The sequence below is a fragment of the Hemitrygon akajei genome, chromosome 21 (genome assembly GCF_048418815.1).
Source record: "Hemitrygon akajei chromosome 21, sHemAka1.3, whole genome shotgun sequence".
NCBI classification, from domain to species: Eukaryota; Metazoa; Chordata; class Chondrichthyes; order Myliobatiformes; family Dasyatidae; genus Hemitrygon; species Hemitrygon akajei.
Genome location: NC_133144.1, coordinates 23,511,284 through 23,529,319, shown reverse-complemented (window position 1 = coordinate 23,529,319; position 18,036 = coordinate 23,511,284). Strand labels below are relative to the sequence as shown.

At 40.3% G+C, this 18,036-nt stretch overlaps 1 protein-coding gene across 7 annotated transcripts in view; it reads right to left on the bottom strand.

The window, feature by feature from the left end:
- The window catches only part of LOC140714163 (uncharacterized), a 54,387-nt gene extending 37,270 nt beyond the window's left edge, over nt 1-17,117 (bottom strand). For 6 of the 7 annotated variants that reach the window (XM_073025019.1, XM_073025022.1, XM_073025021.1 and 3 more), the window contains exon 1: nt 3,794-3,932. The gene's annotated coding sequence lies outside the window, so the exon portion shown is untranslated. Of the gene's footprint in view, nt 1-3,793; nt 3,933-17,054 lie in introns of those variants that run through there. The other variant, XM_073025020.1, reaches the window with a different exon arrangement.
- Between the last annotated feature and the right edge of the window lie 919 nt (nt 17,118-18,036).

The following is an 18,036-nucleotide window of genomic DNA, read 5'->3' as shown; positions in this document are numbered from 1 at the left end:
CTTAGTTATAGGGGGAAGTTTGCTAGGCTACGGTTTCATTCAATGGAATGTAAGAGAATGAGGGGTGACCTTATAGAAATGTTTAAAATTATGAGGGGCATAGATAAGGCTTAGACTGAGAATGGAGGGATTTAAAAGGGACCTTAGGTGACACTTTTTTCACACAGGTTATGAGTATCTGGAATTAGTTGCCTGAAGGCAGAATCAACAGTATCATTAAAGGCTCATGGAGGGATATGGGCTAAATGCAGGAAATTGGGATTAGCACTATGGTCGGCATGGACTGGTTGAGCTGAAGGGCTTGTATCCACGCTGAGCTGCCCTCTGACACCATGGCTCTATAGTAGTGTAAGCCCAAAGTATAAACTCAGATCAGTTTGTACAGTTGTTTAAAACACAAAGAAAATTGTGGAAAAGGGTGGGTTACAACCTTCTAATTTTGCACAACAAGCCCATTTCTCTCCATTAGCATGCAGGAACAATACGTGCACTCATCAGCTGATGGAGAGACCCCATCAAAATCTGAGAAAAGGCACCTAAATATTTACATTTACAGCACTATGCAAAAACCATAGGCACATATACATAGCTAGGGTACCTAACACTTCTGCACAGTGCTGTCTATTAGGTTTTTTCCAGTTACCAATTAACTTAATACTACTGAGCTAATACGAAGCTAAGATGTAATTCCGCTTCCTTTTCAGTCCTGAAGAAGGGTCTGACCTGAAATGTCAACTGTTTATTTATTTACATAAATGCTGAATTCCTCCAGTATTTTGTGTGTGTTGCTCTCATTTCTGTTTCCCAACTACCTTCCTATTTTAACATACATACGCACTAGTTTTATATATATATATATACCTAAGAATTCTGCACAGTACTGTATGTAATAGGTCCATTATTATCTATGAACTATCTGAATGATTCTTTCTCAAGCATCTTCTTTCCTCCAAGCAGGCTGACTATAAACTGGCATCCAATTTGCTGTAATTCCTCGTCGACATGTTATGAAGGATGGTTAATAAGTCTGCTTTACATTAGGCAATGATCTCTGCTCACTTCTTTGCCTTGGGTGCCTAGAAGCTGTGTAATGGAAACAACGCTTGGTGGCCAAAGTGGTGGTGTTTCCTGGCTGAGGGAGGTGGGAGAACAGTGAGCCCTGGGGTAAATGGTGAGCTGTAGCTCTGATGTTGTGTAGCTTTGGTTTGGTAATGGAACCAACATTGATTCCTGTATCAGCGAGGGGGAGGTGTGGTGTTGGTCCTGCCTACCCTGGGACAGAGACCAGAGAAGGCCTCCCTGTCCTGGCAGTCTCTCAGCAGTCTTGACAGGAGCCGTGGATAGCGGGGCACCACCTCAGATTGGAGATACCCACCAGGATCCAACTATTAAAATAAGCTTGGCTGAAGGCCCAGGAAAGAAAATGAAATCCGATCTGAATTTAGAAATAGCACAGATAATTAACATGGGACCTAAGGATTAAGCAAAGGTGAGCTTGGAACTTGCGCACGAGTCAAGTGGATCACCGGAGTGGTGGTCTTTTGCTCTGCTGAGAGGGGGCTCCACAGGCAGGGAGGTGTTGCCATTGCCTGGATATAATCCTCACTTGAAGCTCCCTTCCTGTTGTTTAGATGGAAGTAAAAAAAATCTCGTGATCATTTCTAGAGGTGGCATTGTCCCTGATGTCCTGCCATATATTTACCATGTAATCTGTACTTAAAAATATCCAAATCCTTGGTCATCCTAATACTAGAAGGAGTGCACTTCAGGTGAGAGTAAGGAGGAAGCTCAAAGCAAATGTGCAGAGTAAGTACCTTTATTACACAGAAAGTGCTGGATGCCTGGAATGTGCTGACTGGGGTGGCAGTGGAGGCAAATACAACAAGAGGCATTTTTAAATGTGCAGAGACAGAGGGGTGTGGACATTGTGTAGACAGACGAGATTAGTTTAGTTAACATTTAATTACTAATTTAATTTGTTCATTACAATATCGTGGGCAGACAGGGCTGATCCTGTGTTAGAGTGTTTCATGTTCCACAGTGTTGCTGTCTGTAGGATCTTACTCTGCTCTGTTTTGTTGCTGTCCATTCCAAGATACAACAGTGACTTAATCTTTAAAAGTCCTGATGTCTTGAATAATGCATCCTTTGTTAAATTAATATTAGCACAATTTAGTTATTCGTTCATCTAATTTCTTTATAGCCAGCAAATCTGTTTCTGCTTCAAACCAGTGTTTCAAATTAAATCTTCTTGTTTTTATTAAGTATTCTCTAAGCTAAAGAAAAGGCATTTTAGAAGAAAGAGTGAAGATTAGCATTGAAGCTTGCAGTGAAATGTATCTTTTGCCTCAAATCAAGTTAACAAGGCTTGTGTTGGATTTTGCAAGTGATGCTACCTCCAGTGGCAACATAGCATGCCCACAACTCACTAACTTTGACTGTAGGTCTTTGGAATGTGGGAGGAAATCCATGTGGTCATGGGGAGAATGTATGAACACCTTACAGACGGTGGCAGGATTCGAACTCCAATTTCACATTCGGCTGCTGTGAAGCGATTATGCTAACTGCTAAGCTACTGTCCCAACTTTGCTCAAAAAGCAACTAAAACCCGCTGATGGTAGAAATCTGAAATATTTCTGTATTTCTACAATTTAAAGTTGTTATTACAATTGGAAGAAATAAATTGATAATTCAGCACTATTTTATTAGAGAAGAATGTCTCCCTCCCTGGCTCCTAGGCATTGGAATTGGTCAAAATTTGATTAAAACGGATTTATCACAGAACCCCATCAGAAATGGGATCTGTCAGGTTAGTAATCTTAACCTTAAACAGTCCCTCGGGATCAAGAATGACTTGCTTCCACTCAGGTTTTCTAATAGCCTAAAAGCTAAAGAACACCAAATGCTGAAAATCTGCAATAATTTAAAAAAAGTACTGAAGATGTTTGGCAGGTCGTGGGATACCTATGGAGTGGGAAACAGAGCTAACAGATTGGGCTTGTGATCTTTCATCAGAGAAATGAAAACTGTTTTACGTTACAGAGATAGCAATTGTAAGGCTGTTGTTGAATTCATAGTGTGACAATCACCCAATAAATCTAAGTATAAGCTAAACTAATTCAAATCAAACTTTTACTTCCAGAGATTTGAGTGACTAATCCAAACATTATATAATGCTTAAAAAAAATCAGTTTCCCAAATGTCTGCCTTTGATTATGTTGGACTTCAAACAACAGAGAACACATGATCTAAACTTTCAAGTCTATAGAAGGAAATTTAAACAAGTGTATTAAATCTCACTTCCATTGGAGAATTCGAAAGCATTTTTAAACAGGAGTTAATAAAAGTGGATTTCTAAAGTTACTTTCTAAAGTAAAGTCAAAATAAAAGATAAAATAACCCAATTTCTTTTCTGTAAGCAATCTCGTATAAAATACAATGTATTGATCCTGCATAAACAAGCAATTGGTCTTCCCATTATCCCTGTACCCAGATACCATGTCTTTCCAAGTCTGTAGTTGGTTTACAATGAGGATTATTATATTGAAAATATATACAGCAATACAGTGGGATTTTATTGCAAATCATTCACTTAATACACCTTTGCTTCTATGAGGTATTAAATTCTGACAACTTTTCTATTGACCATACGTGTCCAAATAAAGATGTACCTTACCGATACTTATGACTGTTAGTCATTTATATCAAAATTTATTAAAGCTGACCTGAAAAATGACAGCAATTTGCTGAAGTACAAGTGATAGAATAATAAATAAAAAATTTTCATCGTTACCTCTTTCTGAAATAATTTTTTTCACAGTTTAATCCTTTCTGAAATTCCCAACTTGATTGAAGAATATGCTCGGAAAAGGTCTCTAGAACATGTTATGTCGCTGGCTGGTACCTGTTCCTTCTTTTTCAGAATGGATATGCTTTCCTGAGATAGTTACAGGTTCTTTTTGTAGCAATGGGAGGTGTCTTGTTTCATAGTATCATTATGTTTTTCTTTCGGTCTTTTCTCCTTCACGCCCTCTAGGTATGGACCTGACTAATAGTGAAAGAATTCCAGCTGAACTAGTCCCACCACTCTTTGAGGTGGGTCGACCGCATTTTTAAGTACATGCTAATTTTCGGAAATATTATTCTCTCTGCCTGCCTGCTTGAGCCTCTGAAGCCCAACCATGACATGTGGAGGGAGTTATAGAAAGCAGAGCACCACAGCGAGGAAGCAGGCCCTTTGGTCCATTTACTCTATGCCAAACTATTATTCTCCCTAGTCCCATCAACCTGAACCTGGACCAAAGCCCTCCATACCCTGCTATCCATGTACTTATCCAAACTTAGCTTAAATGTTGAAACCAAACCTGTATCCACCACTTCAGCTGGCCGCTCGTTACACACTCCCGCCACCCTCTGACTGAAGAAGCTCCCCCTCAGGTTCCCCTTAAATAGTTCACTGTTCACCTTCAAGCTATGACCTCGAGCTTTAGTCTCACCAGCTTCAGTGGAAAAAGCCTGCTTGCAGTTACTCTATTGTGTATACCGCTATCAAATCTCCCCTTTTTAACCTACGCTCCAGGGAATAAAGTCCCAACCTATTCAATCTTACTTCAGAACTCAGGTCCTTTAAGTCCTGGCAACATCCTTGTAAATTTTCTCAGTATTCTTTTAATCTTATTGATATCGTTCCTGTAGGTAGGTGACTAGAACTGCACACTGTACTCCAAATTAGGTCCCACCAATATCTTATATGATTTCGACATTACATCCCAACTCCTATACTCAGTACTATGATTTATGAAGTCCAATGTGTCAAAAGCTCTCTTTACCTATCTGCATACCTGTGATGCCACTTCCAAGGAATTATGGATCACTATTCCTAGATCTCTCTGTACCACTGCTGGTACTCCTCAGTGCCCGACCATTCACTGTGTAACATGATTGCATCCTTCCAGTTTTTGAGCACTCTCCTCATAGCATCCTGAATTGCACTGAGTGTCCTCTATTTACACAAAAATAGGAGGCGGCATTTGCCCCTTGTTCCTACTGCCCCATTCAATAAAGATTACAGCTGATCTTATACCTTATACTTACATTTACCAACCCATACCTCTTTATTCTCTTTATCAACTTATATCTAAATTTGCACTTAAAAAAGTGATATCTCAAAAAAAGGCAGCATCCTTCATTAAGAACCCTCATCACCAAGGACAGGCTTTCTTCTTATTACTACCATCAGAGATGAGGTGTAGGAGCCTGAAGATACACACTCAACATTTTAGGAAGAGCTACTTCCCCATCACCATCAGTGAGCCAGCCCATGAACAATACCTCACTAGATCTAGTGCCTTCCCAGCATATATACTGAACAAACTCATCTTGGGCTTCTGGCCGGGTAAAGGTATTGACTTTAGCAAAGGCGAAGGTCTCGCTCTCAGTAAGAACTGAAATTCGATTGTAAACAAGGTGGGAGAGTGGAAACTGGATTGGATGAGGACTAAACAATCAGGAGGGAGGGACGATGGGGGAATAAATACCACCAGACTGGACATGCCCAAGCATCATCCCTGATGAAGATGGTTAAATTTGACATCGAAACATGGGTTAAAATTGAGACATGGAAGCCCAAGAAGAGTTTATTTGACTACTTCACTATTTTTGCTCAGAAAGTAAAGGTATTGGAGGATGTGCTGTGGGACGACGGGAGGCTGTGCCTGATGTGCACTTTGGGAGGTTGAATGCTGCCTGACCTTCTGAGTTCCTCAAGCAGTTTGTTTTTCGTTACAGCCTCCATTAGTTGCTTTCAGTTCAGTCTCCAAGCCAGTCCCTCAGAGTCCTGACACAGCTTTATTAACCAATCAATGTGACTGAGGTACCTGATTACCTGGTTGACATATATCACTGTATGTGAGAACTAACTAGACGAAGATTTGCAGCCCATGACAAAACACCTGAGGAAATTCATTGGCTTTAGAAATGACAGGGCAGCAAATCGTAAACGCAAGAGATTTTGCAGGTGCTGGAAACCTTGAGCGCCACAAACAAAATGCTGGGGAACTCAGCACGTCAGGTAACATTAATAGGGGGAAATAAACAATTGGTGGTTTGGGCCAAGACCCTTCATTGGGACTGAAAAGGAAGGGGGCAGAAGCCAGAATAAGAAGGTGGGGGGGAGGGAAGGGGTATAAGCTGTCAGGTGATAGGTTAGAGCAGGTGAGCAGAAAAGGGGTTGAAGTATAAAGGTGGGAGGGGGTAGGTGGAAGAGGTAGAGGGTTGAAGAAGTCAGAGTTTGATAGGAGAGGATGGTGGACTATGGAAGGAAGGGAAGGAGGAGGGGAATCAGAGGGAGGTGATGAGCAGGTGAAGAGGAGAGAAGGGGCGGGAATGTAACCAAAATAGGGAATGGAAAGACAGCGAGGAAGGGAGGGATGAGAAATTGCCAAAGGTTGGAGAAATTCATGTTCATGCCATGAGGTTGGAGGCTACCCAGACAGAATATGAGGTGTTGCTCCTCCAGCCTGAGTTTGTCCTCATTATGGCAGTAGAGGAGGCCATGGGCAGATGTGTAGAAAATAGAATGATGCAGCCTCCAGATCGTGTAACAAGTGCTGTACCAAAGCAAGCAAGATAACATACTGTAGCCTCCCCTCTATGAACTTTGTCCCTACTTCTTGCTGCCTCAGTAAATCAGCCAGAATAAGCAAAGATCCCATGCATCCCACATGTTCTCCCTTTTCCTCTCTCCCATCAGGCAGAAGATACAAAAACCTGATCCATTGATACCACCAGGATCAAGGACAGTTTCTGTCTGTTGTTGAAAGACTGTTGAATGCTCCCTTAGTGTGATAAGATAGACTCTTGACTTCACAATCTACCTCTTTACAACCTTGCACCTTATTCTGGATTCTGTACATGTTTTACCTTGTTCTACCACAATGCTCTGGGTAATGATTTGATCTGCATAAACAATAATGCAAGATAAGCTTTTCACGGTATCTTGGTACATGTGACAATAATGAACTAATTCCAAGAAACCAATACCAATATTTTTCCCTATAAGTCTTATAAATGCCCTAGCTCTTAGCTCAAAGGCGGCCTCCCTAGTTATTGACACATGAGAGTCAGTTTCTCACTATGCTCTTCTCAACCACTACCTGGACCCCTTTCAAACAAAGAGCCCAACCTATCCCAAGTTCAAAGTACAAAATAAATTTATAATCGAAGTATGGATATCCCTACCACCTTAAGATTGATTTCCTTGCCATAAACTACCTTAAGGTCTAGTTCCTTGCAGATATTTAGAGGAAAATATAGAAACACAATAGAAATTATGAAAAACTGTTACTAACAAAGACCAACAAACAACCAACGTGCAGAAGTAGACGAAAGGTGAAAATAATAAGGAAATAAATAAAATATACTCAATTGTAGAGTCCTTGAAAATGAATCTAGGCAGTTCAGCATTGAGGTCACTCATCACGGGCAAAAAGTTCAATTTCAGATAACATCCCTGTCAATCTCCTCCGCACCATCTGTCGGTTAAACTCTTTCTTCCTCTCAGGTGACCAACACTGCACACAGAACTCTAGATGGAATCTGATTAATTTTTTTAGGCAAATTGTCGGTTCCATGCTCCTTTGTACGAGGGTCCACGGACTGTTTGATTCTCTTTCATTACCCAGTGTGTGACCTTTAAAGGGTTTTCAGGCTTTTGTAATGTTATTGTAGATTTGCAAAGTTTTGCCTGTGCAACTTGATATTTTATAGCAGGATGTACAACAAGTTTCCACAAACGTGCAGTGGGAATAATCTAATCAAGTAATGTTAATGATGTTTATCCCAGGTTTCAAGAAAGATATATATCGAGTTTAAAGTCATTTGGAAGGCAAATGTGGCAAAGAATAGATGTGCAATTGAGGGGGTGGAATAGTCAAATATTGGAATGGAAACTAACTTCATTACAGGAGGTAATGAAATTGAGAGTGTGATAAGGTACAAGGGAGGTATACAAGACCAAAATGCATTTAGTTGAATGCAGGGATCCTTACTAGTAAAGAAGACTGCAGAAGGAAGTAGGATGTTGCTATTATCACAGAGAGATGGCTGAATGACTGACAATGTTCCAGAGTATGGCGCCTTCAGGTGTGACAAGTGGAACTGTTCATTTAAGTATTTATTAAGTCCATAAGACATAAGAGCAGAATTAGGCCATTCAGCCTATCAAATCTGCTCCACCATTCCACAATAGCTGATTTATGATCCCTCTCAACCACATTCCCTGCCTTCTTCCAGTAACCTTTAACACCCTGATTAGTCAAAAAAGCTATCAAACTGTTTTACGTAAACTCAATGACTTGGACTCCACAGTTGTCTATGGCAATAACTTCCACTGATTCACTACCCTCTGGCTAAAGAAACATTTCCTCATTTCTGTTCTAAATAAATGTCTCTTTATTCTGAGGCTGTGCCCTCAGCTCCTAAACTCACCCACTATAGGAAACATTGTCTCTACAACCAGTTTATCCAGACCTTTTAATATTCGATAGGTTGTAATAAGATCCCCCACCCCCACCATTCTTTTAAGCTCCAGCTAGTACAAGCTCAAAGCTATCAAACGTTCCTCATATGTTAACCCTTAAATTCCTGGGATCATTCTCGTGAACCTCCTCTGAACCCTCTCCAATCCTAGCATATCTTTTCTTAGAAAAGAGGCCCAAAACTGCTAATACTATTCCGAGTAAGGTCTAACCAATGCCTTATAAAGCCTCAGCATTACATTCTTGCTCTTGTATTCTTGTCCTCTTGAAATGAATGCTAACAAAAATATTAACTATATTTTTGAGTATGACTGTATTTTACTGATATCTCACATGTGCATCCTGTCTTATACGTGCTGATGCACCATCAATAACTCTCGGAGACGTGTCAAGGTAGGCTTTTATTGGCTGGAAGGAATCACCGTCAGCAGCAAGTGACCATCGCACAACATCCTGGAGACTGAGGGGGGAGCAGTGCCTCCAATTGCCTGTATACAGGGGTCTGTGGGAGGAGCCACAGGAGCAGTCAGCAGAGGGGCGTGTCCAGACAGGTATATGTACTTCACCACATGTGCTACGTGCTATATTTTGCACCTTGGCAACAGAGTAACCCTGTTTCATTTGTGTATTTTTGTATGGTTGAATGACAATCAAACCTAGACTTGAACTAACCTTGTTTTTGCCTTCCAACATCTCAACCTGCAAATTAATTTCCAGGGAATCATGCATGACAATTCCCAAACCCCTCTGCAACTCTGATTTTTGAATACTCTACCCATTTAGTAAATGGTCCATGCCTTTATTCCTTCTGCCAAAGTGGATGATTATACACTTCCCTACATTATATTCCAACTGTCACTTCTTTGCCTATTCCCCAATCTGTTTAACTTCTTCTGCAGACACTCTGTTAATTTTTCACCAATAGAGTCACACCACCTCCTCTGCCTTCCTAGTGGTCCTTTCAAGACAACGTGTATCCTTAAATTTTAAGTCCACAGCTATGATCTTCTTTCAGCCACAACTCAGAGATGCTCACAATATCATAATTGCCATTTTCCAAGTGTGCCACAAGATCATCTACCTTATAATGCATATTGTGTTTATTCAAATATAACATCTTCAGTCCTGTATTCATCATGGTTTTTGATTTTAGTCCCCTGTTACACTCCAACTCATCCCACTGGCTGCAAATTTGCCCTGTTAACTGACTGTCCTTCCTCACAGCCTCACTAAATACTCCATCTAGTTGTATACCAACTACCCCATCCTCAGCTGGTTCCTATCCCCTGCCAAATTAGTTGAAACTACCCCCCCACCACCATAACAGCTTTAGCAAACCAGCCCACAAGGATATTGGTTCCCCCCACCCCCCCACCCCCAGGTTCAGGTATATCCTATCCTGTTTGTACAAATCATACCTTCCCCAGAATAGATCTCAATGATCCAGAAATCTGAGACTCTGCCCCCTGCACCAATTACTCAGCCGGGCATTCATCTGTATTCTTATCCTCACTGGTATGTCGCACAGGCAGCAATCCAGAGATTACTACCTGGAGGTCCTGCTTTTCCGCTTTCTGCCTAATTCCCTATATTCTCTCTCACTTTTCCCTATCTGTGTCATTGGTACTGAAATGTACCACAACTTCTGGCAGGCCACCCAGCCAGACCTGATCCACAGAGTCTGCTTTCTGCTCTTCTAATTAAGGAATCCCTTAACAGTACTGCACTCCTCGTTCCCCTCCTTCCACCCCCCTTCCCTTCTAAGCCATACAGTTCCAGGGACCTGGTTGCTCTGACTTCCCCCTTGTAGGTCATTTACCCCACCTCCCAACTTATTATTGAGGCAAATGACCACAGGGGTTCTCTGCACTGGCTGCATATTCACTTTCCCTCTTCTGACAGTCATCCAGGTACCTGCTCCTGCAATTTAGCGGTGATTACATTGATGCAGCTCTTATCTGTCGCTTCCCTATTTTCCCATATGAGCTGAGGGCCAGTAAGCGGCAGCTCCAGTTCCTTAACACTGTCTCCGAGGAGCTGCAGCTCGATGCATTTTGTGCAGATGTCGTTATCAGGAAGACCGGAGGTCTCCCAAATACCTCACATCTCACACAAAGAATATACCACTACTCAGGATCCATTCTCAACGGATTAGCTATGTACTAACAAAAACAAATACTGGAAACTGTCTTAGAATCTCTGCCTGCGTTTGTGCAAGCCTGTTCCCACCCACTCCTGTTGAGCCAAAGCCAGACCCCTCTGACACTGGCCCACTCCAGTAGTGGCTGCTCCACTTACACCTTTTTGTTGGCCCTGCACAGATTTCAGCCCACCCAAGGAAAGCTAAAAGCTCCTGAGTCCTTTTAAAATTTAGCGCTGCGTCACCAATGACGACCTCTCACATTAATTTCAGCTCGCTGCACTGAGGACAGATTACAGAGTCCATTATTGCAAAATTGAGTGGAAGCTATCCTGGAAAGTTCTTCAAATGTGGATGTGTATGTAGAATTTAGGAAATAAGACGGGTGTGCCCATTTTGCTAAGGGTGTAATGCTAACTGATAGGGAAGTAGATAGGTAAACAAATCACAAAGAGGCAAAAAGGTAACAGGGGTAAGGCATTTCAACTTTTCAATTGTTAACCGAGAGTTTTGTAATGTGAAAGACTTTGAAGAACTGGACTCTTTTTAAAGTCCTTCAGGGGAAGTTGTTAAACAGTGCTTCATTAGCGCAGCGCTGGGCTTAACCTAAGGGAATGTGGCTGAGGTTTCAGTGTGAGAGCACTTTAGAGACAACAACTATGACTCTGTAAGTTTCACGGTAGCTGTGGAAAGGGATAAGGACTGTCCTGTTCCCCAGAATCAGAATCCGATTCAGAACTGGTTTATTGTCACTAACAGATGTCATGAAAATTTGTTGCTGCAGCAGTACAGTGAAGGACATAATATACACTACAAATGACAACAAGAAATATATATGTAAAAATAAGTAAGTTGAAGAAGAGAGCAAAAATAGTGAGGTAGTGATAATGGGTTCATTGTCCATTAAGGATTTGGATGGCAGGGGTAGAAGATGTTCCTAAAACATGGAGTGTGTGTTTTCTGTCTTCTGTACCTCCTCTTTGATGGTGGTAATGAGAAGAGGACATGTCTTGGGTAGTGGGGGTCCTTAATGGTGGATGCTGCCTTTTTTGAGGCATCTTCTTTTGAATATGTCCTCAGTGGCGGGGAGGCTAGTGCAATAATGGCTGAGCTTACAACTTTCTGCAGCTATTTCCAATTCTGAGAAGTGCCCTCCCCACCCCATACCAGATGATGGTGCAACCAGTTAGACCGCTCTAACAATTTCCTGGTTTGTGGAAAGGCCAATTTTGGTATCATCATCCAAAATCTGGCAAAAGTGGACTGGGAGCAGCCATTTGCTTTGTCTGAGGTACTTTTATTCTGCATGAAATCTTAAATCTCTCTGGTGGATGCAAAAGATCCAATTGTGTTATTTCTTAGTAGAGAAAAAAGACACATCAGAAAACTTGTCATGGAAGCTTAGGATTGTGGTTAAATTAAAGTTAAGAGCCGTACAGAATGATATTTGATCATTTTGCACTGTATTATAAGTACGTTCTCAGTTTTGAACTACAGTTAAAGTTACACCCATTGTTAATTTATTAGTTTTAAGCTCTTCCCTGGATATACAATTTAGCCATAGGCTAATACATTAGCAGGCATTATATAATTTCATTTTAAACATAGCTAAGCTTAGGTGTACATTGTTCTGCAAGATTAGGAAAAATATTGTAATCACGTCTTCAGTTCTTCTTTCCCAGGGGAGGGGAGTCTAAAACTAGAGGACATAGACTTAAGATGAAGATGAAAAGGGAGCAAGGGGCAACTTTTCACATGGAAAATAATGAGTGTATGGAAGGATTTGCCAGAGCAAGTGGTAGAGGTGAGTACAATCACAACATTGAGGAGATACTCAGCCAGGTAAATGGATAGGAAAAGTTTAGAAGGATATAGACGGATGATACGAGGCAACTTGTTCAATATGGATGAGCTGAGCTGAAGAATCTGTTTCTGTGCTGGCTAACTCTGCAAATCTGTGACTCTATTTGTTTCTTTGTTGGTCTTTTGCTGAAAAGTTTCTGACCTGCATGTATGGTTCATCATGTTACAATTAAAGGGCCTATGCAGTCACTTAAATCTAACTATTTTAGGTGGGGACATGCTAAACATACAGTAAACAGGTATGTATAATCTCACACACACACACACACACACACACACATGTTCTACATACTATATATCAATATACATACATCCTTCATATAGTTAATGATATCAGAAGCTCTGCTAACTGTACTCCCTGCCCACCCTTTCCACAGTTTCTCGCAGGGCCAGCAATAAAGAGAAGTCCAATAAACATGTCCTTTCTAGACTGTGGGAGTAACAATACAGTCAGCAGTCTTTCAAAGTAAGTCTTAAAGTTAATGTGGCTCGATACCAAATTTCATATAATAACACCAGTGATGTGCCCTGAGCCCTGTTAGATAATTACAAATAATTGTTTTGCCTGCAAAGTACTTGATATTTGACTTTGGCATGAATGGAACACCTATTTTAGACGGATTGTAATTGAGCCATCTGAATGATTTGGCCTGGTGAAGCGAAGATTCATCCTTGTTCTAAATGCCAATACACACTAATTTTGTACCATGGAAGTCAAAGAGTCGGAACATTGAACGTAAAATATAGTAACAGCTACTACCGTTTTGTGAATCTTTAATGGCCACAAATGCATATTTTGCTTCAGTCAGATGACAGCTGAGGCTCAACTCTTTGCAACAAAGCTGGAGATTATAGTGGCCTTGATTTCAGTTCAGGCAGAGCTCCGGCTGGAGTGTGGCGGTAACACTCAATGTGGCATACACCACATTGGGACTGGTATCCCAATTGCTGAAGATCTCTGGATTTGGCTAATAAAACTCAAAGAGATCAGAAATAGCCAGTAAAGTAGGGATCCAAAACTAACATGAAGTAATCAGTGCCATTTTCTGCCTTTCTCCTCTCGGTCAAACTTGCTTGTCCCATGAGAAGAAATGCACCGTTGCTCTCAACTGTTTCTGATGGGACTATTACAGTATGGAGAAATGTGCCTGTGCTGGAGAAGCATCAAAACTAGCAGATAGATCACTTTCTTTCTGCATCATCCTGGGGTATTTCTGGTTATCGTTTTCTATTTGTGAGCCTCACACCAAGCCAGGAGTTTCATTGTACCTTGGTGTACAGCCAACAAACAAACCTGAGACTGAAGTGATAACTTGTTCACACTGGTTCAGACTTGTACACGGGGGATGATGAAATAATGTGGAAGAACATTCAGTATGATCCATGCCTTGGAAAGCGAGGCTGTATTTAATACAAATGTGGTGCAGAGTACAAATGCTAATTTTCTGTTTCCAATTCTTTTGGCAGCATTGTTTATTTGTACGCCCTCTGAAAATAGTACTTGGGATAAAGAAACAGCCAATTCTCGGAAAATGAGCAAACCTCTTTATTTACGCAAGCGCTTTTCATGGATTACAAGGTCTTAACTTTGCAAACCACTCCTAAATTGTCAAGATAATTTGTGAGGAGAATTGCACAAAGGTGACACCTCAAATGCTGCTCTTCCTATAGATGCCCACTTTAGACTATAGATGCCTAATGCTCTTCCTCTTAACATATATACTCAGTGCCCACTTTATTACTGTAGGTACTTCCTGTAACTAATAAAGTGTCCACTGAGTGTATGTTCATGATCGTCTGCTTCTGTAGCCCATCCACTTTAGGGTTTGATGTGTTGTTCATTCAGAGATGCTCTTCTACGCTCTACTGTTGTAACACATGGTTATTTGGGTTCCAGCGCATTCTTGTCAGCTTAAGCTAGTTTGGTCATTCTCCCCTGACTGCTCTCATTAACAAGGAGTTTCTGCCCAGAGAATTGCCCCTCTCTGGATGTTTTTTGTTTGTTTTTCACCCCATTCTCTGTAAACCCTGGAGACTATTGTGCATGAAATTCCCAGGAGATCAGCAGTTTCTGAGATACTCAAACCACTCTGCCTGGCATCAACAATCATTCCACAATCAAAGTCACTTAGATCACATTTCTTCCCCATTTTGATGTTTGGTCTGAACAACAACTGAATCTCTTGACCATGTCTGCCTGATTTTATGCATTGAGTTGCTGCCACATGATTAGCTGATTAGATACTTGCATTAATGAGCAGGTGTACAGATACACTCAATAAAGTGACTACTGAGCATAGATGCCCATTTTCAACTTGAAAATGGATAACATTGCTACTTTTAATTTATTAAATAGCAGCAGTGCCTTTATTAAATTAATCAGTTCCTGCACATTAAAAAAATTAAACAGTGAACCATTAACGTATTAAACAGCGCTGGTGCCTATAATCTGTTAAAAGCCTGGAGCAGGTTTGTGTGGAATAGTAGGACAAGGTGTGCAAGGAACAAGGAAGGATATTTTAATGTATGATCAGAGGAGAGGGAGGAGAGGTTTACGTGAAGATTACCAACACTTGGAGGCTTAGCAACTTAAGAGTTAGACATCAGAATGATTATTACTAATGTAGATGACATGAAATGTGTTTTTGTGTGCAACTGCAGGAAAGTGCAACAGTACAGTCAATGATAGAGCGAGTGAAGATAATCTCAAGGCCATAATTAGAGGTTCACAGAGACCCTGGAGGACTGTAAAACAGGAAATAGCAAAAGCGTAAAAGAAGTTTAGTAGTGAGACCAAGAAGTGATACAGATACACAGAAGATGATCGTTAAAATTTAAGCTATCGCCAGTCAGAAAGCCAAAATAGCCCAGCAACCAAGGAAGGGATGAAACCCAAAGTTTTTTTTGTATAAGTTTGTGACAGCAACTATATTATATTAGGAGTTTGAAGAGATTTGGCATGTCAACAAATCCACTAAAAATCTTCTATAGTTGTGCCGTGGAGAGCATTCTGACAGGCTGCATCACTGTCTGGTATGGAAGGGCTACTGCACAGGACCGAAAGAAGCTGCAGAAAGTTGTAAATCTAGTCAGCTCCATCTTGGGCACTAACCTACAAAGTTCCCAGGACACCTTTAAAGAGCGGTGTCTCAAAAAGGCAGTGTCCACTATTAAGGACCTCTAGCACCCAGGACATGCCCATTTCTCACATTACCATCGGGTAGGAGGTACAGAAGCCTGAAGGCACACACTCAGCGATTCAGGAACAGCTTCTTCTCCCCTGCTATCCAATTCCTAAATGGACATTGAATCTTTGGACACTTCCTCACTTTTTTAAATATACAGTATTTATGTTTTTGAACATTAAAAAAAATCTATTCAACATACGTAACTGATTTACTTGTTCATTTATTACTACTATTATTATTTTTATTTAATTTATTTTTTCTCTGCTAAATTAGGTATTGTATTGAACTGCTGTGGCTAAGTTACCAAATTTCACATCACATACCGGTGATAATAAACCTGATTCTGATTCTGACTTATACCAAGAACAACAAAATTGGTCTAGCCCCTGAATAAAGGAATTAATAGGTAGATTTTGAGCAAACTTTGAAAGGTTTGATCAAACAGCATAACCAAGGATTGTTTGGCAACCTACATTGTCAGAATCCGCTGGTGGACATTCATTTTGTTATTTCTTATGCAGTCACTTCAAATAATTCTGTGAAGACTTGGATGCATACACATCTTATTCAGTATCAATACTAATCAATAATCAATTCCGATATCCAAAATCCTATTACTGCTTCATGACCAAACCACACCCGCTCTTGTTAAACGAAAATCCAACAAAAAAGCACAGGTGTTTCGAAAGTCAGGGAGTGTCAGTGGAGAGAAAACAATGTCCGACAATTACAGGACTGGGAATGTTGACTTTCACTTTGCACAGATGCAGCTTGATTCTCCTTATAGATTTTTCATTGCACAGGGCATACTTGCACTTGTGCATAAGACTACAAACTTGACTTCGACTTGTAATCAGCAGGCTACCAGTAACTCAAGGCAAAGTCACCTTGCCCCTTCTCATTCAATACAGCTTCACAAATGAGAATCCAGCCTTCTTGTTTTATAAATTAAACCATTTAAATTTAAAAAAAAATTCCATGTTAAATATATACATAGCATTTTCTGTGACAAATAATTAATACCATTTAAAATAAATTAAACATTTTGCAATCTTTGACTTGAACAATTAAATGTTTTTCTCTCACCAGGACTGTTCCCTGACCTGTTGACTTTAAGCAGCATTTTGCTATAATTTTAAATATTTTGTCCTTTAGTCAATCCTTTACACTGGCAAGCAATGCAATCAAATATTTGTCTTTAACTTAAACAAAGACTAATTACTGAAATAAAACTTTTCTTCCTAAAATATATGCTTGAGTACTGGAAGTAGTTGTACTAAATAGCGAATTTTGTCATAACTATATTAGAAAATTGTAAATGAATACCTCAGTGAATGTGATGAGTCCCTTGTGTTCATGTAAATGACTTAGTTCCTCATCCTTTAGTAATTATTGACACCAGAGAGATCTATTTACATATCCAGTGTTAGGGGTGTTAGATTTCAAATGACGTCTCTTTACATACCTTTGGAGATGTGTGTGATATTATTTTGACGTTGTTGCATTGTTTAGCCATTGATTTCAGTTTGCACTTGCACAGAATCAGAATTATCTTTATCATCTCATGAAATTTATTTTATTTATTTTAATATTACAGAGTAACTTGTTAAAAAAAGTTACTGTAAGTTACAATAAAAATCCAAATCGAATGGAAGCATTAATTACAAGGTTGAAGTATGCAGTGAAACTGGAAGTACATTAGTTGCATGTAAATCTGCGTCAGGACTGTCTTTCCCACACCCTTGCAAATTTTTTAATCTACGTCGATTGACACAAAAATAACACCAATGTGTGTTTGTTTCTAAATATAGTTTATCAAACAATACCAAAAGACAAAAAAATTGATAAGAATTGGATTTATTATCATTGACAATGTAAAATTTGGTAATTTGTGGCAGCAGTACAGAGCAAGGACATAAAATTACTACAAATTACCAAAATAAATACACTGTAGTAATTTCTTGTCTATGGAATATTGAGTTAGTGTTCATGGGTTCATGGACTGTTCAGAAATGCGATGGCAGAGGGGAAGAGGCTGTTTCTGAATTGTTATGCGTGGGTGTTCAGGTTCCTGTAGCTTCTCCTCGATGGTAATAATGAGAAGGGGGCTTGTCCCGGGTGGTGAGGGTCCCTACTGGTAGATGCCACTTTGTTGAGGTACCGCCTCTTGAAGGTGTCCTCAGTGATGGCGAGGGTGTTGTCCATGATGGAGATGGCTGAGCCTACAGCTCCCTGCAGGCAATGTTGCGTCACACCTGTGTTATCGCAACGAGGCACGGCAGCACCTTCACTTTCTTAGGTTTTGCGT